The sequence below is a fragment of the Hyperolius riggenbachi genome, chromosome 1, assembly GCF_040937935.1.
Source record: "Hyperolius riggenbachi isolate aHypRig1 chromosome 1, aHypRig1.pri, whole genome shotgun sequence".
NCBI classification, from domain to species: Eukaryota; Metazoa; Chordata; class Amphibia; order Anura; family Hyperoliidae; genus Hyperolius; species Hyperolius riggenbachi.
Window position 1 is genome coordinate 297,093,895 of NC_090646.1, and position 26,706 is coordinate 297,120,600.

Consider the following 26,706-nt stretch of genomic DNA (forward strand, 5'->3'; position numbering starts at 1 on the left):
GAATTCCAGCGCGTAGGGAGGGACATCACCCAGCGAGCGATGGTGCGCTAGATTGAAGCGCTCCTGCATCTCTTGGTGAGTCCTTCAGAAGCGGTACTGGACTTTTAAAAATGTTTGGTTTTTTTTCCTTCAACAGAAGATCTGCCACGTTGGAGTGAGGAGGATGCCGCCGACCCCGACACCAAGCTGAACCCCGGCGAACTCCAAGCAGAGGATCTTCAGGAACCCTCAAGGCTTTGAGCAAGCTGAGGAGGATCAGCAGTCCCGACGAGACCTCTCCTCATATGTGACTGTGTGCAGTGGAGTAGAGCTCCCTAGAACAACCTCTCACTTGTCACTTTGTCACTGGTCACTTTGTCACTTTGTCACTTTGTCATTTTGTCACTTTGTCACTTGTCACTTTGTCACTTGTCACTTGTCACTTTGTCACTTGTCACTTTGTCACTTTGTCATTTTGTCACTGGTCACTTTGTCACTTTTCACTTTGTCACTTGTCACTTGGTCACTTGGTCACTTGGTCACTTCAAATTCCTGCACACATTGCTCTGGGATTTGGGTGTGATGAATGATGCATCTAACTGGCCACCGGAGGCAATTAAGGCCTTAAAAACATTGAAAGCAGCTTTCTGTTCCGCCCCCATTTTGCGTCATGTTGAGTTGTTGACGTCATGTTCATCCTCGGCCTCACCTTGCATTTCAGTGCGAGGTGCATTTTCCACAGAAAAAGGTTGTGAATCCGGGCACAACATTTGTGGCTGTTCCATTGACCTTTCACAGGTAGAAGATTGTGGGGGTGGGAATAGCTCCTCCGAATAGCCCATTGTGTCCTGAAAACTACTCATTGCATTGCTTTGCGCACGCATTTTTTTGTCCTCATGCAAGGCCTGAGTTGCGCCTGAAAGCTTGGCCTTCTCCTCCTGCGCCTCCTCCTGTTCCATCACGTCTGCTGCTGCTGGGTTAGCGTTGCCGCCCGGTCCCTGTTTATTGAACCTCTTATGTTTATTACATTTATGACTGCATGGCGGTACAAAGCATGCTATCCGCACGCTTCTTGTCCTCATGCAAGGCCTGGGTTGTTGTGTCTCAAAGCGTGGCCTTCTCCTCCTGCGCCTCCTCCTGTTCCATCACGTGTGCTGCTGCTGCTGCTGGGTTAGTGTTGCCGGTCCCTGTTTATGGAACCTCTCATCTTTATTACATTTATGACTGCATGGCGGTAAAAAGCATGCTATCCGCACGCTTCTTGTCCTCATGCAAGGCCTGGGTTGTTGTGTCTCAAAAAGCGTGGCCTTCTCCTCCTGCGCCTCCTCCTCCTGTTCCATCACGTGTGCTGCTGCTGGTGCTGGGTTAGCGTTACCGGTCCCTTTTCCTGGAACCTCTTCTCTGTATTACATTTATGACTGCATGGCGACAAAAAGCATGTTACCTGTGCAAAGAAACATGACATTTTCCACATTTAAAAGACAGTTTTTCCTTTGAAACTTTACAATTAATTTTCTCAAAAACGATAAGCTCTTTTTCAAATATTTTTTTTCCTCTTGTACCCACTCCCAAGGTGCACATACCCTGCAAATTTGGGGTATGTAGCATGTAAGGAAGCTTTACAAAGCACGAAAGTTCGGGTCCCCATTGACTTCCATTATGTTCGGAGTTCGGCGCGAACCCCCGAACATCGCGGCGATGTTCGGCGAACGTTCGCGAACCCGAACATCTAGGTGTTCGCCCAACACTAGTTGCTACCTAAGTGGACAGTTTGATTTGACAGAAGTGTGATTGACTTGGAGTTACATTGTTGTGTAAGTGTTCCCTTTATTTATTTATTTTAAGCAGTGTATTTTATTTTTTTGGTAGTAAGTAAACAGTATTTTGGATTGGAAAAAGGAGAAGCTGCTGTTGAGTCCTTTGTGGACAGTTTGAGAGCTTCGGACCAATATTGAGGAAGAGCCTGAGGGAGAAGGTGAAGAGGAGACGCTCACAAGGAGCCACACTACAGGTGTGTATCTGTCCTCATGGCCATAATTGACATTAAGAGGGTACTCTGCAATCTGCATGATCATGTTTGGCTTCCTCCTCATCCTCATTCCCAAGGCTTCGTTTTTGGGAATGCGGATGGGGGGTGCCTAATATTGTATGTATCCTATTTTTTTATGCTAATTATATATATATATATATATATATATATATATATATATATATATTTTTTTTTTTTTTTTTGGTAGTAAACAGTATCTGGGATTGGAAGAAACTGCTGTCGAGTCCTTTGTGGACAGTTTGAGAGCTTCGGACCAATATTGAGGAAGAACTTGAGGGAGAAGGTGAAGAGACGCTCACAAGGAGCCACACTGCAGATGTGTATCTGTCCTCATGGCCATAATTGGCATTAAGAGGGTACTCTGCAATCTGCATGATCATGTTTGTCTTCCCCCTCATCCTCATTCCCAAGGCTTTGTTTTTGGGAATGAGGATGGGGGGGGGGGTGCCTAATATTGTATCCTGTTTATGTTATGCTAATTATATATATATATATATATATATATATATATATATATATATATATATATATATATATATATATATATATATATATATATATAATTCCTACAACGATTCAGAGAGCTCTGTCCAGAAATAAAGGACTTTCTTCGCCTCAATAAATATCCAGAATACCAACAGTTAAGTGACAATCAGTGGCTACTAGACTTAGCATTTCTAACTGATCTAACCAACATGCTGAATGATCTTAATTTAGAGCTGCAAGGAAAAGAAAAAAATGTTATCAATATGATCAGCTCAGTGAATGCGTTCAAACGAAAACTGCAACATTTATCCTCAAAGCTGCAGCGCCATGAGTTGAACAACTTCAAAAACCTCAACTCTGAAGTATTGGCACAACAGAGGGCTTGTGTACAACTTGATATTTCACGTTACAATGATCAGATCTCCAGCTGCCTCTCCGAATTTGACAGACGCTTTCTGGACTTTGCAGTGATTGAGCCAGTTGCTACATTTATGTGTTATCCATTTTACAATGAAGCTGACATTGATTCTCTTGCATCAAAAAGATCAACACTCTTCCATTTTAACCCATCCAAAGTGGAGGATGAGATGTTGACCCTGCAAGCTGACATTGAGCTTAAATCTAGAGCTACTGGAAAGTTCTGGAACTTACAACGGAGGAAAAGTACCCACACTTAAGAAAATGTGCTATCTCCTTGACTGCACTATTTGGCTCCACTTATTTTTGTGAGTCAGCCTTTTCTCACATGAAAATTGTGAAGTCTAAATTCCGTTCCACTCTGACAGATGAACATTTGGACGTCTGTTTGAGACTGGCAATCAGCAGCTACTGTCCGGACTATGCATCCCTGGCAGATTCCATCCAGTGCAAGTCATCAGATTAGGTAAGGACCAGCAATGTTTATATCATAGTATTATTATTATAATAATTAATATATGTCAGTTATGGTTGTGGTGCAATTCTGATAGCCGAGTCCAAGATATTTACCAACATTTCCCATGCTAATTTTAGCATTTATAATGTTGTTATATGACTATACAAGACTTGTATAGTAATATACCAACATTAATAATGCTAAGTTAAGCTAAGCAGTATTTGAAATGTTGGTAGATCTCCTGGCCTCGGCAAATTTTAAAGTAGCTCGCGAGCCAAAAAAGTGTGGGCACCCCTGATTTAGACCATTGAAAGGGAAAAGACTGCTCACACTGAAGAACTACGTCTGGTGCCAGGGAGATGTTTAACGCCTGGGATTTGGAGAAGTTAATCTTTAGATTAGAGAATAGGCCAAATTCATGAAACCTCATCATCAAGTTTGGTAATGAGACTAGGGGGTCCTGCAGGAAAAATAAGAGGTCATCAGCAAATGCCGCAACTAGGTGTTCGTTTGTGCCTATTCTGACACCCTTGACTGAGAGGTCTGATCTTACGCAATTAAGAAAGGGCTCTAAGGTCAGAATGTAAATGAGTGGTGAAAGAGGGCAGCCTTGTCTGGTCCCATTTGATATTTCTAAAGGGGACGACAGTACACCATTTGCTTTAACCCGTGCTGATGGGTTTGAGTAGAGTAATCCGATCCAGTGGATCATAGGTTCACCAATGTTAAGGCATGACAGGGTGGCTCGGATATAATCCCAAGCCACCCTGTCAAAGGCCTTCTCTGCATCCGTGGACAGGAGAAAGGTCTTCACTCCCTTTTTTTTGGCCAGAGAGACAATGTCAATCGTACGAAAGACATTGTCCTTGGCCTCCCTCCCAGGGATAAAGCCTGCCTGGTCACCCATTATTGTGTTAGGAATAAAGGGTAGTAGCCGATTCGCAATAATTTTAGCTAAGATTTTTGCGTCCAGGTTCAGCAGCGAGATGGGTCTATAGCTAGCACATTGTTGTGGATCTTTCCCTTCCTTAGAAATCACAGTAATGTGGGCCTCAAGGAAGTGGGGGGACGGAATAGTAGTTGAGTTGGTGGAGTTAAAAGCTGCTGTGAATCTGGGAGCAAGAGTGTGGCGGAAAAGTTTGTAGTACTGGGAGGAAAGGCCATCTGGGCCCGGTGCTTTACCTGCTTTAAGTGTAGAGGTAGCCATAAGAAATTTGTCCTCAGAGATGGGTGCTGAGAGCGTTTCCCTGTCATCAGTAGAGAGGTTGAAAGGGTGACAGAATTTGTTTAAAAAAGCATGCATCTTAGCGGACCTCTCCAAACCTCTGGGATCCGGTGACCCTACCGGATATAAGTTATACAGCTTCTCGTAGAACTGTCTGAATTGTTCCACTATACCTTCCGGCGAGTGGACCTTCTTCTGGGACTTGTCTATAATAGAAGAGATGTTTGTTTTAAGAACCTGCTTCCTCAGGGACCTGGCCAAAATTCTTCCAGGTTTGTTGCCAAACTCGTAGAAAATGCGTTTACTCCAACAGATTTTCCTTTTTGCCTCAACTAAGAGGTATCTAGATAGGTATATTCTAGCTGTAGTCAGTTCCTCCATTCTATCTGCAGCTAGGGATTGTTTGTGAAGTCTCTTAATCTCATTTACTCTGGCTGTCAGATTAGCTATGGCCTTTTCCTTTTCTCGTTTGAGCAGGGCTCCCAAGCGATTAAGCCTCCCCCTGATCACCACCTTGTGTGCTTCCCAAACAGTGAGTGGCGAGGTGTCTGGGGTTTGATTGATAGTAAAATAATCGGATAGAGCAGCAGATATCTTCTCTGCTCTAACTTTCTCAGCCAGCAGGTGTGGGTTTAAACGCCAACACCAGGTTTTGGTCACTCGTTCCGGGAGTTTGAGGGTAAGAGAAACTGGGCGTGATCTGAGATGCTTTTAACACCAATTGATGTTGAGTGTATCAGGCTCAAGTCTCTTTGGGATATAAAGAGGTAGTCGATGCGTGAGTGTTTGTTGTGTATTTGAGAAAACAACGTAAAATCCTTTTCTCGTGGATGGGTGACTCTCCATACATCGACTAGGGATAGTTTTTGCAGCTGTGATCGGATAGCTTTCAGAGATCTGTAGGATAGGGTCGTGGTTCCATTAGAGCAGTCTATGAGCGGCTCCAAAGGGACATTAAGGTCACCTCCCAGAATCAATATTCCTTGCATGAAGTTTAGCAGTTTTGACAAGGTGGTGATCAGGAAAGGAGCCTGCTTCACATTGGGGGAGTAGAGGTTAGCTAGTGTGATAATTCTGTTGTCAATTTTACCTTTCACAAATAGGAACCTTCCCAATGGGTCCTGTTGGACTTCTAATGTGGTGAAGGGGATGTTTTGGTTTACAAAAATAGAGACCCCTTTCGTCTTAGTTGTATCCGAAGTAGCATGAAATGCCTGGGGGAAACGTTTGTCAAATCTAGATGGAATATGACCCGAGCGTAAATAGGTCTCCTGTAAGAAAGCAAAGTTTGCCTTCTCCCTTTTCAGGAGATCAAATATCATGGTCCTTTTTTCAGGGGTATTCATACCATTAACATTTAGTGACACCATTTTCCAGGTTAGGAAACCAGTGCTGGTGACCTCCATATTTTTATCGTGTGTGCCCATGTTCCAATATATCAGTGCTGGCTGATGCAGGAGCAATGGAGATTTAATAAAGGTGAATCGCTCAGGAGAGCCCAGTCTGTGTAACCACAAATGTGCACCACCACTCCTCACGACGCGTGGGTCTTCTCTCCAGTAGGTGCTGGAGACAGACACCAGGGAGTAAAAGGAAAGAGTTAAAATAAGAAGAGAAAAGAAGAGAGGGAGTTGGAGTAGAGATAGAGACAGTAACCTATCTAATGTACGAAGGACAGGCATCCCACGTGAATACAGTATGGGGTACTGCACTCACCCAATATGTGGGTAACCTTCTCAGTGTGTCAGCGAGGCACACTGTTGTGGGTTGTGGAAGGATACCAAGGATGTGAGAGCTAATCTCATAAGTGTCTACACTGCATAGTGCAGGAGAGATTACCCGAGTAAAAAAACGAGCATTAGTGAACTATAACAAAATAACCTCAAATTAACCTCAAATAGAAGAGCGAGTAAGGATGGAGGGGCCTCCCTCACCCCCCGTAAGCCTGCCCCAGAGGTATATAAGAGAACCTAGTATGCATTTAGGAAGGAACCAGCATCCTAGTAGCTACGTTATATACAGATAAAGCGGAACAGGTATTGAAAAACATGGTCATAACTGGAGGACAAAACTCTGGGCAGTACAGTGTAATAACAGACTAATAACAGTCTCCCCCCCCCCCTTTTTTTTACCATCATTAGCCCCCAGGTACATACACAAACACGCAAAATAACTGGGCGAAACAAAATCAGATGAGAACGTCACAGCAACACTTGGGGCCTGCAAAGATCTGGTGTGCGGGATACCCAGTGGTGGGATAAGGGAAGCCATCAAGAGCATTGTAGCTAAGTCACACTGGGGGCCCCACATCATAAAGGGGGTCTCTCCAAAGGGGGGACACGTGTACTGGGGTTAGGGGGGCAGTGGAAAGGAGGGAAAAAACTTTTCAGAGTACCTTCTATCAGTCACCGTTGGAGACTTCGGAGGTGTGCCAGGAGATGGAGGGTCTCCTCTGCGACAGTCCGGATTCCGAAGGGGAGTGGGCCGGTCCGGCTGGCTGGGATGCCGGAGGTATGGAAACAAAGTCTCCTGCGGACGCTAACTCGGGGATCGACATCTCACCGTCCCAGTTCGAAATATCCACCGATGAGAGGCCCAATTCAGTGCAGAAGTCAGACAGGCCGGCAGCGGATCTAAGTATGGCCAGGCGATCGCCATGCATCACAGTTAAAGCAAATGGAAATCTCCAGCGGTAGGTATAACCTTTGTCACGCAGAAGTTGAAGTAGCGGTTTGAGAGCCCTTCTCTTGGCAAGAGTGATGGCTGAGAGATCTTGGTATAAAGCAATGGGATGATCATTGAAGCGGATTTCCTCATTGTTTCTAGCGGCTTTCATGATGTCTTCCTTTTGCTTGAATGATTCAAGGCAGCATATGATATCCCTGGGCTTGTCACTTTCTAGGCCCCGAGGTCTCAGCGCTCTGTGTGCCCTGACAAGTGGGAACTCAGACTCAGCCGGGAGTTCCATAAGGTTTGCGAAGATCGATTGCAGTGCAGGTTCAATCTGCTCTGTGGAGACTGTTTCGGGGAGGCCTTTCACCCGAATGTTGCACCTCCTGCCTCGGTTTTCTAAGTCTTCTAGGTGTCGGGAGTGAGCTGCAATTCTAGCGTTCTGCCCTACCGCCAGCCTATGGAGCATGGTAATTTGCGACCCCTGGGCGGTGTCTGCGGCTTCTAAGGCCTGAAGCCTCACGCCAAAGGAAGCTACATCTTGACGTACCTCTGCTATTGCGGAGTAAAAGGTGGATTTGATGTCCGCTGCCATCGCTTGGAGGTCGTCTAAGGTAAGGGCCGCTTTTTTCTTGTCCTTTTGCAGGTTAGAGCCTGTATTTGGCGGTGACGCAGTATTGGATTCTTTGACGGGCGCCATCTTGGTTTTAGATGGGTCCGAGTTAGCGCCGCGATGTGAGCGGAATATCTCCGGGATAGTAGGTCCCACTGAGGTTTGCGAGTGTGTTTGGTCTTTTTTTGAGGCTAGCTGTTTGCGGGTGCTCCTCATAGCTCGGGTGGTGTCAGGTAAAAGCTGAATTTTAGATGCTTCGAGCAGTGGTGACACGAGAGCTCAGAGTTAAGCAGCCATCTTACTCGGGATCCAAGCTACGCCCCCGCGTTCTCTGTTTCATGTTTGGGTGGCGGGGGGTTAGTTAGGCGTGCTTGTCTCTGTTGCGCTTAACGTGCGGAGATCACGCTGTAAACGCGTTCGCTGTTGCGAATGAATGCGGTGTTCGCGTTAAGTTAGCGTTTGTTATTTTCCTTATTTTCTCATTGTATGATTTGCTGTGCCTTTGCTACTCTCGTGCCCTGTCTTGCTTTAGCCTTGTGTCACCTCTGGCAATCGCCTCCCTCGCAATTGCGTTCCTACTTCGTTGCTGCTGTTGTGTGTGCACCGTCGCGGGTTGGCGACTAGATTGGTGTACACACATACATTCTGTCCCTGTGCTCATTCTCATTCGCAATCGCTTCTCTTGCGATTGCGTTCTCACTTGGTTTCCTCTGTTGTGTGTCCACCGTCGCAGGTTGGCGACTAGATTGGTGGACATACATACATTCCTCCTCTGTGCTTATTCGGTCTTGTGTCGCTGTTAGCAATCGCCATCTCTTGCGATTGCCTTCTCACCTGATCTTCATGGTTGTGTGTTTATCGTCGCTGGGTGGCGACTAGATTGGTGGACACACATACACTCTGTCGCTTTACTCTCTCTCTTTAAGGGCTATCTTGCCCTGCGTTTCTTCCTTCGTACAATTCCTGTCTGGCGTCTGTGGCAGGGCAGAGGATCTGTTCCTTTGCACTCCACAGCTCCATCTGCCGACAGGAATTTCCCTCTACAGGTGCACTGCAAATTTTGCTGGGGTTCTCTCAAATTATACGCTTGTGGAGGATTTCCGCAGTGTCAGCGCGCGTCCTGTGCGCTGACCACGGAGAAAATTCCACAATCGTTACAGGCTGGCTTTTTCTTTGTTCAGAAAAAGGACGGGGGTTTACGTCACTGTATTGATTATAGAGGGCTGAACAAGATTACCGTTAAAAACAGATATCCTCTCCCCTTGATCGATGATTTGTTTTCCCAGGTGACAGGAGCTCGGATATTTCTAAACTAGATCTGAGAGGAGCCTATAACCTGATTAGGATCAGACAGGGAGATGAGTCGAACACTGCATTTAATACTCAGGATGGGTACTACGAGTATCTAGTCATGCCTTTCGGCTTGTGCAATGCCCCAGCAGTCTTCCAGAATTTTGTTAATGAAATATTCAGAAATGTCTTGGGAAAATTTGTTATGGTATACTTGGACGACATCCTGATCTTTTCCAATTCATTGTCAGAGCATCGGGAGCATGTGAGGTTTGTTTTGAGGAAGTTGAGAGAAAATTCACTATATGCCAAACTGGAAAAATGCCTTTTTGAGGTTTCACAGGTGTCATTCTTGGAGTATATAGTCTCTAGTTCTGGTCTTTCCATGGACCCCATGAAAGTTTCTGCGTTGCTGAATTGGCCTCAACCCATAGGACTAAAAGCGCTGCAACGGTTCTTGGGTTTTGCTAACTATTATCGGAAATTTATCCGGGGATTTTCCACCTTGGTAGCACCACTCACTGATCTTACTAAAAAGGGGGCTGATTGCACACACTTGTCAATATGGGCATTAGAAGCATTCTCCTTCTGTTCAGCCCCAGTTCTCACTCATGTGGACGTCTCGCTCCCATTCTATGTGGAAGTGGACACTTCAGAGGTCGGGGTTGTCTCAGTGCTTCAGTGTTGTCTCAGTATTCTGGTCAACCTGAACGTCTGCACCCTTGTGCGTTCTTCTCTCGGAAATTCTCATCCGTAGAACGCAATTATGATATAGGTAACTGGGAATTACTGGCAGTCAAGATGGCTTTTGAGGAGTGGAGACACTGGCTAGAAGGAGCGGAGCATGTCATTACTGTGTATACCGATCATAAAAACTTGGAATAAATAGAGGGTGCCAAGAGATTAAATCCCAGACAGGCACGATGGGCTCTGTTTTTTGGTCGTTTTAAGTTCATCATTACTTACAAGCCAGGTAACAAAAATGTAAAGGCAGACGCACTTTCCCGGTGCTTCGAGCCAGAAACGGCTCCGTTGGTCTCTCCTACTACCATCCTGTCTGATCATGTGGTGATAGCGGCCACGGAACTCTTGGAAGATCTTCCTAACGCCCTTGCTGAGTTTCAGTCTGATGCTCCCCCTGACAGGCCTCCTGAGTTATTGTTTGTCCCTCTGCACCTTCGTTTACAGGTGCTCCGGCAGTTTCATTGTGCTAAAACTGCTGGTCATCCTGGGATTACCAGGACCTTAGAACTTTTATCACGTCATGTGTAGTGGCCTACCATGCAAAATGAGTGTAAGAGGTTTATCTCAGAATGTGCAATTTGTGCCAGAAGTAAAGTCCCCAGAAGCTCGCCACCTGGTACTCTCCAACCACTACCAGTTCCATTGATGCCATGGATGCACATCTCCATGGATTTTGTGGTTGAGCTACCTCCCTCTAAAGGGAAGACTTCAGCAAAATGGCGCATTTTGTACCTTTAGAGAAACTCCCTTCTGCCAGAGAATTAGCCGATCTCTTTGTTCAGCACATTTTTCGATTGCATGGGATCCCGGAGAATGTGGTTTCTGATAGGGGAGTACAGTTTGTGTCTAGGTTCTGGAAGGCTTTTTGTGCCCACTTAGGTATCTCCCTATCCTTCTCTTCAGGGTTCCACCCGCAGACCAATGGTCAAACAGAGAGAATCAATCAATCATTGGAGCAATACCTTCGATGCTTTGTCTCCGACTGTCAGGAGGAGTGGGTATAGTTCCTGCCATTTGCTGAGTTTGTGCAGAATAATTCTACAGAATGCCTCTTCTAAACTGTCACCATTTCAGGTGGTCAATGGGAGGTCTCCTCGCTTCTCGTCCATGGTAACCTCACATTCATCCTTTCCGGTACTGGAGGAGTGGGTAGCCCACATGCAAACTATTTGGGCTCAGGTAAAAAAGAATTTGGAGAAGGCAGTTTGGGTACAGAAAGCTCAGGCAGACCGGAATCGCAAGTCTGAGTTTGAGTTTTTTCCTGGTGATCTGGTCTGGGTTTTTACCCGCAACGTTGCTTTGCGGCAACCCTCAGCTAAGCTAGGGCCAAAATACATTGGTCCCTATCCGATCTCTGAGAAGATCAATAGGGTGGTTTATCGTGTCACTCTGCCAGCCTCCGTGAAAGGGGTCAGATCTTTTCACGTATCCCTCCTGAAAACTGCAGCCAATGTTGAACCGTCCCTACCTCCTCCTGTTATAATTGACGGGGCACCTGAGTACGAAGTGGAGAGAATTTTGGATTCCCGCAAAATTCGTAACTCTTTACAGTATTTAGTACATTGGAAAGGTTATGGCCCTGAGGAAAGGTCCTGGGTTCCTGCTCGTCAAGTTCATGCAGATGAGTTAACTCAGGAATTCCACTTCAAACACCCAGAAAGACCAGCTAGTGTGTGTCCGGAGTCCACCCCTCAGAGAGGGGGTAATGTCAGGAATAGCAGACTCACCTCTCCTGCTCGCAGTCAGCATTGTAGGGCAGGCACTTCCGTGACTTCCAGGAGTGACTCCATTTCCTCTGCACGCAGGTCTCGAGGAGGCTAGTAATGCTGGCCCTTTCAAACACACGCGCGCAGCAAGTGAGAAGTCTTATAGACTTAGGAAGCGTGTCAGCTGACCAGCAATCAGCTGACACATCTCCGCTCTAGTTACTCCCTGATTGATCACCTGTTCAGGGGGCAGGGCTACAGACCCACAGCTGCCTATATATTCCTTGAGCTGTCAGTGCTCTGGTGTCTGTTGTAGCTGACAGTCCTTGTTAAGCCGCAGACCCAGTTAGATCCAAGTGCTTTTGAACTGGCAGGACCCCAGGGATTTTGCACATAGCTAGCTATTGCTTTTCATTGATATTGTTTACTGATTACTGTGTATGACTCTTGCCTTGCCTTCTGACTATCCTCCTGTGTAACCCTTGCATTACTTCCACCTTCTGATCTGTTGCCGACTCTGCCTGAATCACTAATCTTTTGTCTGATCCTTGGTACTTCACATATCTGATTTCCCGTTGCCGATCCCGGCCCGTTTTCTGACTAATCTCTCACCTCATCCAATTGTACTGTCTGTTATCTGATTATTTGCTGAAAAATAGAAAAACAGAAAAAAATTGTTTCAACTTGATGAGTCGGAAAAATCGATGAAGTTCCTGGTCGATGTTAAAGCTATCTGGTGGATTGGTAGGACAGAAAGTCAAACTAAGCTCAAGCACACGTGTTTCATCAGGGGAAAGTTCATACGAACTGGTGTTAACCACTAGGGATTGGTGGGTCTCGGTCGTAGTATCATCGGGTTCACAGCCTGACCACGTTTCCCCGTGGCCTGTGGGCTCGCCACCCTCCTTGCCTGCGCCTGTACCTCCTTCCGCCCCCACAGTGTTGGCCCCTACGTTGAGGTTTGGGGAATGATCTCTAGAGGCATTGGGTGAATTATCGGAGATAGGATCTGTATCAGAATTCACACCAGGAGTGCAGGGCTTTCTACCCCGAGGCGGTTTACGCCTAGTGGAGGGTTTACATGGACCTGACTGCCTCTGCCACGCATAGACGAACCCATTTGTATAATCTGATGAATCCCGTGCAAATTTGCTCCTTTTTTCTATTTCCACCGTCTTGGTGAATATATAAGATGAAAACTGATCCGCTGGCAAGCAGGGATGCTCATCTGGATCCCGGATACCCGGGTAAACTGGGTATCCGACAATTTTTCCGCTATCTGGTCGGATCCGGATTCCGGATACCTGGGGCCAAATCCGGATAGCTGTATGCGGATATCTGCCCGCATAATCCGGATATCCGCGGATATCCATCGGATATCCGGATCCGGGTAGTGTAACTAAGGAGATGATGCCATTCAGCCAATCAGAGGGCTCCCAGCAGAAGCCCTAGCAACCAATCGCAGAGGGGAACCTTGGCCAGTTCCTCCTGTATATAACAAATTAGGCTAATTTGTTTGGTGGCTTATTGTGGAGCGCTGATGTCTTTCAGCTAGTCACTGGCTCTTCAGTTCATTAGGCAATAAGAGCAAAGGATGTGCTGGAGATCCATCTGCGGATGAGACGCTGGTTTGACACTCAGGAAAACGCTAATGCTGTCTTATAATCTGGATGGCATTTTGAGTAGGTGAGAGTCCATGAGTGATGGTGCTGGGGTATCTGGGTGTCACTTGTTGATAAGGGAGAACACCTGTGTGCCTGGTGACACTATAAGGCTTTTAAAGCTGTCTGTGATCTGGCAGCCATGTTAAACGGTGAGGACCTGTGAGACCCTGTGGGTGGAGATACACAAGAGTATTGTTTGCAGCACTGGGTGTTGTGGGAAGGAATAATACGTTTGAAACAGTATTATGCTATGTCCTTTATGTTTCTTCTTTTTTGAGCTACAAATACGGAATGAGATCGCATTGAAGCTGTGAGCGCAGCATCTGGGTGAAATATCTACACTGTTGTATTGTTGTTTAGCTAGTAGTGTTTTATATTGTTGTAGTTAGTGTTTGTCAGTCTCTGCTGTCTGTGAGCTGTGACAGTCTCTGCTGCAGCCTGCAGCAGCTCTGCTAGTTAGGTGTCTGTGTCTGCTGTTTGTGCACATAGGCCAGGCCTGTGCTATTGCCTTAGCTACACAGTATAGTTTAGGGCATTAGGGCGGATTACTGTTATATTGTGTAGTTATTCAGTACTGCAGTGCTAGTTGTTACTAGACTAGTACTGTCTGTGTGACTACTGCATTTCTGCTGTGCTGATCACTGAGTGTCAGTGGGACAGACCGTCCGTTAGTGTGCACACTGTGTTCTACTGTGCTCTGTGTCACCCCCCGATTTGAATAAAGTGCAAGTACCCCACATCCATCTGGTGACATCATCAAAACGTGCACTATGTCTGCTGGCACTGGCAGTCGGGGGAAGGCCATCAAAGGCAAGAAGAGAGGGAACATTGCTGGCACTGTCACCGCCAGCAGTTCTGCCACACTGCCCATTCAGCTGGTAGCCACTGGCCGTGGACGCACTGGGTGCCCAGCTGATAGGGGGAGTCACGCTGCAGAGGCGCAGCAGCGTGTAGCGGCAATTTTTCAACAGGGTAGGTGGCGCAAATAGGAGGAGAAAGACGCCGAGCCTGTGATGCAGCTAATGGTGGATGAGCAGGGCACCAGCAGCTCCACAACAGAGAGCTCCACCCCCACCACCACTCCTGTTCGCAGGAGCAGCAGCAGCCGCCCAGCAGCAGTGCATGGGGATTCGTCGGTCATGTCGACCCCAGCGGGCAGCCTACCCTCAGTGAGTGCTGAGTCTCCAGACCCTGCGAGCGCAATCAGGCCTGCTACCACCACTGAGTTTGAGGGGGATATTCTGGCCAAAATTGGCTATGTGGATGAGTCACGGATGCTGACGGTGGTTGTTGGGGAGGGGTCCTACTCCTTGCCTGATGTGTCAGCAGAAGAGGAGTTTGGGTCCGCAACATCCAAGCAGTTGTTTGAGGAGGGGGAGTCTGATTATTATGATGATGAAGTGAAGGACATAGACTACAACCCACAGGAGGGGCATGTTAGCTCTGAGTCTGAGGAGGAGAATACGTCGGTGGGTCTGTCACGGAGAATCATGATCTCTGACATTTGCAGGAGCAGCAGTGACCCACAGCCTGCTGCTTCATCTTCTGCCGCTACCACCAGCCGCACCACTCAACGCCAGGCCCCAACCCCCGCAGGAACAAAACTAACAGCAGCAGGGCGTAAGGGGAAATTTTTATCCCCCATCTGGCATTTCTTTCATCTGCCGTCAGTTGAAAGCAAGTTTGTCACCTGTAAGGTGTGCCAGGTGAAGCTGAGCAGAGGTAGCACCCCCGCCAACTATGGCACCTCCAGCTTCATAAAACACCTGGCCAATAAACATCCCATTGAACATGAGGAGTTCAAGAGGCTGAAGGAAGCTGGCGCTGGCAGTGTTCCAGCTAAAACCACCACCAGAACCCCCTTTGCCACTCCTGCCGACACTGAGGCCTGTTCAGGCAGCCAGTCCTCAGTGGCCTCCTCTGCTCCCTCCTCGGCCTTCCGTGCAAGCCAGAAGCGACACCAGACCCTACTGACCGAGTCATTTCCCATCAAGGCCCAGCCTGCCAGCAGCCGTTGCATCCGGCAGCTCAACGGCCTGCTTACACAGGCCATGTCCTCCCAGCTCCTTTGTGCAGGAAGGGAGCGACATGCGTACACTCCTGCAGTGCGCAGCGCCGGATTGGCCTGTCCCCAGCCGACACTATTTTTCACGAACGGCCATGCCAGCACTACATCGCTTCGCGATTGCCAACGTGGAACGTGGGCTTGATCATGTGGTGGGTAAGCGGGTCCATGTGACTATGGACTCGTGGAGCAGCCGGTTCGGGACAGGCCGCTATCTGTCCTTCACCGCACACTGGGTCAGTTTGGTGGAAGGGGGTGAGGAGGGGACAGCAGCATCGTCAAGCCAGTGGGTGGTGCCACCCCGCAGTAGGATCAGGGAAAGTGCAGCAAGTTCCTCTGCTCCAGTTCCACCCTCCGGCACACCCGCCACCGCTAAATGCCCCCGCCTCAGCAGCAGTGTGACGGCCCGCCACTGCCAAGCGCTGCTGGAGATGGTCAGCCTGGGGAAGCTAAGCCTGACAGCAGAGCACGTCCTGGCCAAACTCCAAGAGCAGGAGAGGCGTTGGCTGACCCCTAGAGGCCTCAGAGACGGAGAGGTGGTGTCCGATAATGGGGCCAACCTTGTTGCTGCCATCCGCCGAGAAGACCTCACCCACATCCCCTGTCTGGCCCACGTCCTGAACCTGGTGGTTCCGAAATTTCTGAGCACCTACCAGGGGATGGAGCCACTTTTAAAAGTGGCTCAAAAAATGGTGGGTTATTTCCACCGCTCGAGCGGTGCCTGGCCCTGGAAGCCGTGCAGCCGGAGCTGAACCTGCCATGGCACCGTCTGATCATCGAGGTTCCAACCCTGGCCATGTTGGAACGTCTGGTTGAGCAGAGGCAGGCTGTCAACCATTACTTGGCCAAAGCCACCGCCGATGCCACCGTGTACAGGACCAGCACCAGCAGCCACCTCCCGGAGATCATACACAGTGCTGAATGGAGAAAAATGCAGCTGGTGGGCTTGGTCCTGGCACCCTTCCTGGAGGCCACCGGCATGGTCAGCCGGGACCGTGCGTCAGTTTGTCAGTGGGTGACCATGGTATGCATGCTGCACAAGGCCCTGGATGGTCTGATGGAAGTGGGAGAGAAAGACTTGATCCAGCAGGAGCAGCAGCCACCTGCACAGTCAGGAGGAGGTTGAGGACTTGGAGTTGGAGAAGTTGGAGGTCCCTGACCTTGAGGATGAGGAGGAACTGCCGAGTGCAGCTGCAGTGGTGCGGGGGTGGAGAGAGTAGGGGGAGTTTGAGGAAGAAGAGGAGGAGGACAGCACTTATGAAGATCATGTGCCAGCAGATATGGCAGCCCTCTTCCCCATGGCAGCGCACATGTTGCAGTGCCTGCCCAGGGACCCAAGGGTCAAAGAGATGCGTGGTCGGGAGGACATGTGGATCACCCTGATTCTGGACCCACGGCTGAAGGGGAAGCTGCATCAGTTCCTGCCTGCAGCAGGAGGAGGCCCTGTGCCCCAAATGAGGTGGTTCGGCGCTTGGAGGAAGCCTTCTCCCAGACTCCCCCCCCCCCCCCCCCTACTGTCACAGTCCAGCCAGCACAGCAGCAGGTGTCTGCGTCCATCAGCAGCAGGCGCCCATCAAACCTGCTGTCTCTCACAAAGGCGCTATACGCCACGCCGGTACAGCTGCCGAGTGAGGAGGTGCCTGCATCAGCAGCAGCATTTGGCTTTCAAAGCCAGAACCAGCGCCTGACCCGGATGGTGGCAGACTATATGGGGTCCTACAGCGGCCTTGAGAGCGGCACCACTGTGGACCCCTGTGGACCCACTGTGGACCCCTTGGATTACTGGGTCAAGCACCTTGATATTTGGAGCGAGCTGGCGCAGTATGCCCTGGAAGTCCTTGCTTGCCCCCCTTCCAGCGTGCTGTCTGAAAGGTGCTTCAGTGCGGCCGGTGGCGTGGTAACCGAGAAGCGCTCTCGTCTCTCCACCCAGTCTGTGGACAGACTGATGTTTCTTCAAATAAACCAGTCTTGGGTGGTTGGTGAATTCCTGGCCCCTGTTGTTGGCAAGAGGGGGAAATGAAGCGGCTGGAAATCACACTATGCCTGCCTTACCACCCTTTACCACCACAACCTCCAGGCTCCGCATAAGCCTGGTTCAAAAAATTTTGACAGCCGTGGTACCAACACACTAGGTGCCATGGTAAACACAATTGCTATTTAATTTTTTGGGAGGTGTCTGTGCTGTCCGAGTAGTAGGGAGGCCCCAACTTCGGCAGTACGACCGCTTCCTGGAACCTCTCCTAATTTTTGAACTGTGCCGTGGTACCTACAAGTGCCATGGTGAACTATCTAAACACAATAGCTGTGTAATTTTTTGGGGATGTGTCTGTGCTGTCCGAGTTGTGGGGAGGCCCCAACTGCGGCAGTACGACTGCTTCCTGGAACCTCTCCTAATTTTTGAACTGTGCCGTGGTACCTACAAGTGCCATGGTGAACTATCTAAACACAATAGCTGTGTAATTTTTTTGGGATGTGTCTATGCTGTTCGAGTTGTAGGGAGGCCCCAACTGCGGTAGTACGACCGCTTCCTGGAACCTCTCCTAATTTTTGAACTGTGCCGTGGTACCAACAAACTAGGTGCCATGGTGAACTATCTATGCTGCCTGCCACTTCTTCTCCTCCTCCTGTCTCCTGCTGCCTGTGCTTCTCCCACCGCCAGGGTGCATCGACCTACTCATCCTGCTCCTGCTGCTCCTGTCTGTGGTACCCACCAACACCAGGGTCCACACTAAACTACATCGTCTGCTGTCACCAGCTATTACGCCACTCCAATAGTAGTAGCAGTAGGGTATTGTACCGTGTTAGCCATCAGTAAAAGCAAGAAGTTTTATATCAGGATGATACCATTTATTGGCTAACTAAACTCCAATAGCTGCATCAACCTACTCATCCTGCTCCTGCTGCTCCTGTCTGTGGTACCCACCAACACCAGGGTCCACAGTAAACTACATCGTCTGCTGCCACCAGCTATTACGCCACTCCAATAGCTGCATCGACTTACTCACCCTGCTCCTGCTGCTTCTGTCTGTGGTACCCACCAACACCAGGGTCCACAGTAAACTACATTGTCTGCTGCCACCAGCTATTACGCCACTCCAATAGCTGCATCGACCTACTCCTCCTGCTCCTGCTGCCCCTGTCTGTGGTACCCACCAACACCAGGGTCCACACTAAACTACATCGTCTGCTGCCACCAGCTATTATGCCACTCCAATGGCTGCATCGACCTACTCATCCTGCTCCTTATGCTCCTGTCTGTGGTACCCACCAACACCAGGGTCCACACTAAACTACATCGTCTGCTGCCACCAGCTATTACGCCACTCCAATAGCTGCATCGACCTACTCATCCTGCTCCTGCTGCTCCTGTCTGTGGTACCCACCAACACCAGGGTCCACACTAAACTACATCGTCTGCTGCCACCAGCTATTATGCCACTCCAATGGCTGCATCGACCTACTCATCCTGCTCCTTATGCTCCTGTCTGTGGTACCCACCAACACCAGGGTCCACACTAAACTACATCGTCTGCTGCCACCAGCTATTACGCCACTCCAATAGCTGCATCAACCTACTCATCCTGCTCCTGCTGCTCCTGTCTGTGGTACCCACCAACACAAGGGTCCACACTAAACTACATTGTCTGCTGCCACCAGCTATAACGCCACTCCAATAGCTGCATCGACTTACTCATCCTGCTCCTGCTGATCCTGTCTGTGGTACCCACCAACACCAGGGTCCACACTAAACTACATCATCTGCTGCCACCAGCTATTACGCCACTACAAATACAATAGCCTGCCACCAGCTATCACGCCACTACAATAGCTTTAATTTTTTGGAGATGTCAGAGCTGAAAACTTCGATGTCCCACTTGTGTGGTTGGACTTTGGACACAATGTGGGCTGCATGACCGTCGACCGCTGTCTGGAACCTATCCTGATGTTAATAATTTACAGGCTTTTTTTTTTTCTTTAATTTTATGTTAACCAAATAATAAATTAGCGTTTCCCTTTAAAAAAAATGATGCTACATGCATCATTTACCCTAAAAACCCTTTTTAAAGCACTTCCGGTTTTTCTATCCGGATACCCGAATAGGTCGTGTATCCGCGGATAATGCGGTCGGATATCCGCGTTCACACGGATATCCGAAAGGTCGGGTCCAGATATCCGAATCGGATCCGGATATCTGGGTACCCGGATCCGGATCCATTCGGGTATTAAAAAGTACTACCCGAGCATCCCTGCTGGCAAGGCTTCCTGCAGCTGTTTAGTTAGAGCATCAACCTTTGTGTCAATTGAAGCCAACTTTTGATGGATTCTAACAATGGTGTGGAGCAAAGCATCAAAGGACGCCCTGTTCCAGATCTGTTCCCACACACCAGTGAATTCTGAATCATTAGGAAAGAGCAATGGGGCTACTTGAGACCGTATAACCCTTGGCATTCTGCATACTCAGCAGTATTCACCCAGAGTCTCTGCATGGAGTTCCAAGTTAATACGTCTTATTACATTTTTGTATTTGATCTGAGGCACTAATAGAGTTTTTTGTGACCCGTTGTACCTATGGAGTTGTCACTGTTACATTGTTCTTATACTTTTGTGTATCTTTTTTTCCTAGGAACATGCTTTTATGTGACCCGGTAGCGGATCAGGTAGGAGACATCTTGTTTTTTCATTATTGCCCTTAACTGTTGGTCATCTTCATATTTTTTATCATTTTTGCTTTGTCAGCGTGCCGTTTTTGGTCGCGTTGATTTAGCTTTAATGGTGTCACACCGTGTGTAATCTTTTGGTCGCGTTAGTCTGCCGTCTTGTGGCTATGTTTAACATCATTTTTTTTCTTTACAGTGCGACGTTTTGGTCACATTGATTCAGCATTAGTGGTGTTTCTGAGTGCAACCTTATGGTCACATCAGTCTTTTTCTCTGATGCCACCTTGTGGCTATGGTAGGTAGTGCGGTGCTTTTCAGCCAAGGATACGTCCAATGATGTCATGGCGAACTCCCAACGTGCTTTGCCGCCGGGGGAGCGTGGTTTGACTGACGAGCTGGCCGCAATAGTGGCGAATGGCTGTATTATAGCCGCTCTAGCACATTAGAGCCTCCTATGACACAGTGTGGTTAGTGCTCTGTGCGTTATAGGCATAGATTAGCACTGCCACGGAGAGGAGTTCTCTTTGATTTTGAATTGTGGGACAGTCATCTTTGATTGGTCGATTTTTCCTCTGACCTCTACCAGGTATGACACGCCTCTTTCTATATTTGCATACTAGGGCTTAGTCTCCTATCCGGTCTGCTCTGGGGTCCCTCCCCCTGTGGGGGGTGGGCTATTTAAAGGTGTGTGTGTTCACTTGTTTTTATGGCATTGAGCAGTTTGATAAATAGTGAGATACTCAAAACAGCAGTCTGTCACTGCTGCCTTCTTATGGAATAAAAGAGCTATAATTGCAGACAGCGGTGCCAGTCTCTTTTGTGGACTTTGTTGTGCTCCCCAGGAGGCACTGGGGTGTGACTTTGGCTTGCTGCATTCTCTGTTTTTGGATTGGTGCACCCTTCCTTCTGTTTTTGCTGCACTGTGGTTCCTCAGAAGGTGAGCACGCCTTACTTTTCCATTATTTTTTGTCAACATGGCTACTCAGGATGTCTTTGGTTACAATGAACAAACAGACGGGAGAAATTCTGGCATTGCTCAATAAGGAAGTCATGTTTCTCAGGACTTCTGACGCCAAACCGCTAAAGAGGGACCTCGAGACCATCAGAAAAAGACGTATTAACTTGGAACTCCATGCGGAGACTATGGGTGAATTCTGCCGAGTACGCAGAATCCCAAGTTCTATACGGTCTCAAGTACCCCTTTGCTCTTTCCTAATGATTCAGAATTCACTGGTGTGTGGGAGCGGATCTGGAACAGGGCGTCCTTTGATGCCATACTCCACACCATTGTTAGAATCAATTAAGAGTTGGCTTCAATTGACACAAAGGTTGATGCTCTAACTAAACAGCTGCAGGAAGTCTTGCCAGCTGATCAGTTTTCATCTTATATAGAAGCACTACAAGTCGAGTTGGAGACCTTCACCAAGACAGTGGAAATAGAAAAAAAGGAGCAAATTTGCACAGGATTCATCGGATTATACAAATGGGTTCATCTATGCGTGGCAGAGGCAGTCGGGTCCATGTAAACCCTCCCCTAGGGGTAAACCGCCTTGGGGTAGAAAGCCCCGCACTCCTGGTGTGAATTCTGATACAGATCCTATCTCCGATACTTCACCCAATGCTTCTAGAGATCATTCCCCAAACGGCAACATAGGGGCCGCCACTGTGGGGGCGGAAGGAGGTACAGGCACAGGCAACAGGCAAGGAGGGGTGGTGAGCCCACAGGCCACAGGGAAACGTGGTCAGGCCGTGAACCCGATGACACTACGACCGAGACCCACCAATCCCTAGTGGTTAACATCAGTTCATATGAACTTTCCCCTGATGAAACACGTGTGCTTGAGCTTGGTTTGGCTTTCTGTCCTACCAATCCACCAGATAGCTTTAACATCAACCAGGAACTTCATTGATTTTTCCGACTCATCAAGTTGAAATTTTTTTTCCATTTTCCATCCACTGGTGTGGGCCCTGAGGGCTGATTTAGATTACGCGACCTTGGTTTACGTAACCCCCCCCCCCCCAAGTCATCCTGTGATTGACTCTTTCATCTCTAAGGTTCAGGAGGACCTGAAAGTGGTGGAGAATAATTTCCAGAGAGGGAGGGTGGGAGTCAACTGTAATGTTACCTTAGGAAAACGGAAAGCCCTTATATCTCTTCGCAGCAATGCATCCATTGTTGTCTGTTCTGCAGACAAGGGTGGGGCAGTAGTTGTAATGAATGCCTCAATGTATGAGGAGGAAGTCCTCCGACAACTTTCTGATCATGAAGTATATGAGCAGATTGATTTTGATCCTGTTTTAATATTCATACTAAGATTGACCAGATAATAAATCTTGCATTAGAAAAAGGCATCATTGATAGTGGCTTATTCAAATACCTTAGGCAGGAACACCCGTGTACTCCCACTCTGTACATTTTACCTAAAATCCACAAGAGGCTGGACAGGCCTTCCAGGTAGACCTATTGTGTCTGGTATAGGTTCCATCTTTGTTCCACTGGCTAGGTTCCTGGATGGCCTGCTCCAGCCTCTTGTTCGGGAAGTCCCCTCATACTTGCGGGACACTGGAATATTTTTGGACAAATTAAAAGCCCTTGGTACTGTTGAGGAGGGAGCTTTTTTGGTTACACTTGATGTCGAGAGCCTCTACACCTCCATCCCTCATGATGGGGGTGTAGAGGCTATTGATTGGTTCTTAATGACTGTTAGTAATGACATCTTAGTAAGGGGGCTTTTAGGACCATTGTAGTCCCTTACACACCCCAATGAGTTCTGGGTCACCATGAGCTTGCTGGTTAGTCTGTGCCTCTCGGATTTACAAGCCCTACTCCATAGAGCCAAATTAATCCATGCCATGCACTGATGAGGATCAAACAATCCGAAACAGTCTGTATGCATGTTGGATTATTATGGCTCTGTACATATTAACAAGCTGACACATCATTGCATTCCAGCGGTTCTGGAGGTGTGTTTAGCTTCTAAGGGTACTGTAATGATCGCTGCTGCAGCAGCTATTGCTGGAAGTAGTGCTGCAGCTCAGGCAGTTCTGATCTATTTCCATGCAAGCTGTATAGCTTTGTCTGTTTTTCCCTGCTGTCAGCTTGTGACTGATTATCATTCACCTGTGTGGGAATCTGCATGTCTGCTCCCATTGGATGACCTCAGTATAAAGATCTGCTTCCTGCAGGGTTTCCTTGGGTTTTCATAGCTTCAGCCTAAGCCTGTCTTGCTGTCGCTTTAGCCCCCGATCGTGTTTCTTGTTATAAAGATACTTTGCTGGTCTTTGCATCATATATTGGTTCATTGCCAATATATATGCATACCAGCACGTTTATTATTTTCCTTGTATTTGTGTTACGTGATACATCAGTGTCGCTGATGTATACGTACACGAACTGTTTATATCCTGTGTGCAGTTAGTCAGCTTTCCAGCACGTTTTGGTAGGTTGCGCGTACCGTGACCACCCGTGCTGAGGTAGTTACCCTGCTCCTGGTTCTGTTTGTGGATTGCGTTCATCTCTGCGAAGAGATAACGAATCCTTCTGAATCCTGTCCTGTTACCGTTTGTGGATTGCGTTCATCTCTGCGAAGAGATAACGAATCCTTCTGAATCCTGTTCTGTTACTGTTTGTGGATTGCGTTCATCTCTGCGAAGAGATAGCGAATCCTTCTGAGTCCTGTTCCCTGTGTTACTCCATTCCTAGTCAGCGTTCCTGCTTATGTCATATATCGGTTCATTGCCGATATATACATATGTTAGTCAGACGTAACAAATAGTTTCATTGATAGCTGTAATTGTAATACGCTAGGAAAACATACTTATTGTATATTTATCTGTGTTACGTTCTTCTATCTCAATCCTGCTATTTTCTGACTATCCTGTCCTGTCTTTGTGAGGCACGCCATCGCCGCATCGCATTGGCTGCCTCATTCCAGTCTGTCTGGTTTTGGACGCTTGCTGTCGCTAAGTAGCCGCTAGCTAGCAAGCGTTCATTCTGTCTACCTGTCCAGATCTCCTCAGTTCTGGTTTATGCGCTCAGCGCTACTTTGCGCTGAGACGTTATAACGAAAGCATTGTTTGTGGCTGTCAGATCTGCACCGGCTCTGTGCGCCACAATCTCCTATTGGAGTCAGTCCTCCCCTCCACTATACTAGGGATAGCCTGTTTCCTTGTGCTAGTGTGTGTACCTCCTCCACGCCAGCTCATGCGTTGCATGCTGACTGTGGAGAATACACCACCAAGCCTTACATTATGAAAACCCCATTACCAATCCCCATTGTGGGGGGGATTCCCAGAAAGTATGACACTGTTAATTATGGTTCCTGTTCCTTTAAGAAATTTGAAGAACTTAGCTCTGAAACAGAAAATGAGTTTTTCTCTGAATGTGCCAGGTTCCTGACCAATCCTGATCTCCAAGCGACTCCTGTTTCAACCTGGGCACTCCAACTAAGTTATATTTTGTTTAAAGGGGAATTATTCCAGTGGGCATTTGATGTTCTCAATCATTCCGATTTGAAAGATAGACCGCTGGAATTTCTAGCGTTTGTGATCCATAACTGGTTGCGCATAGATCCATTGCCTTTTCCTCTTAATGAACTCCTGGCAGCAGGCCAATCAGCTGCTCCTTCAATTGCTTGCAAGAATGAGCAGCAAGCAGAAAGTGTTACTGATAATTTTCCTGCAGCTTTGAATAAATCACCAAAAACCGCAAGGTCAAAGGCAAAACGCAAACGTTCTAAGAAACGTGTCCAATCTGCAGAATCGTTATCCTTAGCGACTGAGACCTATAATGAGATTCTGCCATTAACAGATAATGAAATGCAATTGTCTTTCAGGGGAGTTAAATGGACTTATGAAACTACTAATGAACTTTCCTCCCTGGCTAGGGAAAATAAAGATTTGTGTTTAAAAGAATTATCTGAGTATGATTATGAGGAGATATTACAGAGTATTGAACAAATCAACTTATTTGTAAAGCAAGGAAAGTTTGCATACACTACAGTTAAACACTTGCTACAGGTATTGGAGCTTCTTAGGAATAAGGAATCTGCCAATCACCTGCTAATTAACCCTATACATGTGCCTGCCACAATCATATCTGCAGACTGTGATCAGCCGGAATGTTTCGCTGTTAAGTATGCATGGGATCCTCCATTCGAGAGGGGAGAGATGGAAGCCCTGGTCTGTGAATGGAAGAATGATTCAAGTTCATTTTGTCAATTTTACAGTGCAAAAAGTGAAATGGTATTGAACGCATGCATTAAGTCAGCCTATAACCTAATAGAGGCTGGTGTGTGTAGGTATGACTGTGTGGCTCCCTTGATTGATGTGTGGGAACTGATTTTGGATGATTTTTATGTGACTCCGAATTCGCAAATTTGGCGTTCTGACCCGCCTGCTTCAGCACCTTTGGCTGATTCAGCAGGTGATTCGGAGCTCTTTTTGTGTGAAATTGAAGTTCCTGCAATTCCACCCTGTACCATGGATAACTCAGTGTTACTTCCCAGTAAAACAGAAGCCACTGATACATTCTTAACCTTGCCCTGCGCAAATTTCTCAGCAGAGAAGCCAGAGGTCCTGCTGACTTCCGAGTCCAGCCTAGCCAGTACTCATGACTCTTTGTTTAGTGAAACAGACACCAGAAAAATCTTGCCTGTCTCTGCAAACACTTCTGCAGAAATTACCTGTGTTAATAAAGTTCAACTCCTGTCTGATCCAGCAGATGCCAATAGATGCACTACATCAGTTTCCGAGTCCCAGCAATCCTGTCTAGTAAACTCAGAACCCCAGCATCTGAATTTTCCAATTTTACAAATGAATGGTGATTCAGATGCGCAAACATTGTGTCTTGATCTTCCTGTTTCTACACCTCGCTCTAGTTTCGTGAATAGCTCAGAGCATCTGCTATGTGAACCTGAAATCGCAGAATTATTACCTTGTTCAGAAAATTTTCCAATAAATTTGCCCTGTACCATGAATTGTGCAGTAGATCTCTCCAATGAAACTCAGGTCACAGAATCATTATGCTGTCCAGCAGGTGCTTCCATGGTTTTGCCCTGCAATATGGACTGTTCAGTGATCCTGTCCAGTGAAGCTGTGGTCGCAGAGTCTTATGCTTCACCCAGTACTTTGGATACTTTAAACCCTCTAGCAGAGGAGGCTGAAGCACTGCTTACCTCAGTTGGTGTTGCAGTAATATTCACTTGTCTAGCAGCTGTTTTGGAATTACAGTCTGCTCTAATAAAACTTGATGAATTTCTGCCCAGCAAAGCAGAAGCCATTGAAATATTGTCCTCGTCAGCAAGTGTGTCAGATACTTTGTCCTGTACACAGTCTGATTTAACCAATGTTGTTGAGTCCCTCTCCAGTGTTGTAACAGCCGAGGAACTCCAGCCCTGTCCTCTGAATGTTTCAGAAGTCTTGCCCTGTAACATGGATAATTCTGATTCTCTGGTCAAAATAATAGAAATCTCAGAATTTCAGTCCGGTCTGATGAGTGTTCCTGAAACCCAGCCCTGTATCCTGAAAGATTCTGGTTCTCTGGCCGCTGTGGCAGAGGTTCCAGAGTCCCCTTCCTGTCCAGGGAATTCCTCAGTTTTGCCTAGTCCAGTGGGGGCTGCTGCAATGCTGACTTGTTCTGCAGCGCCTCATGAGCTCCAATCCAGTGTATTAAATGAGTCTC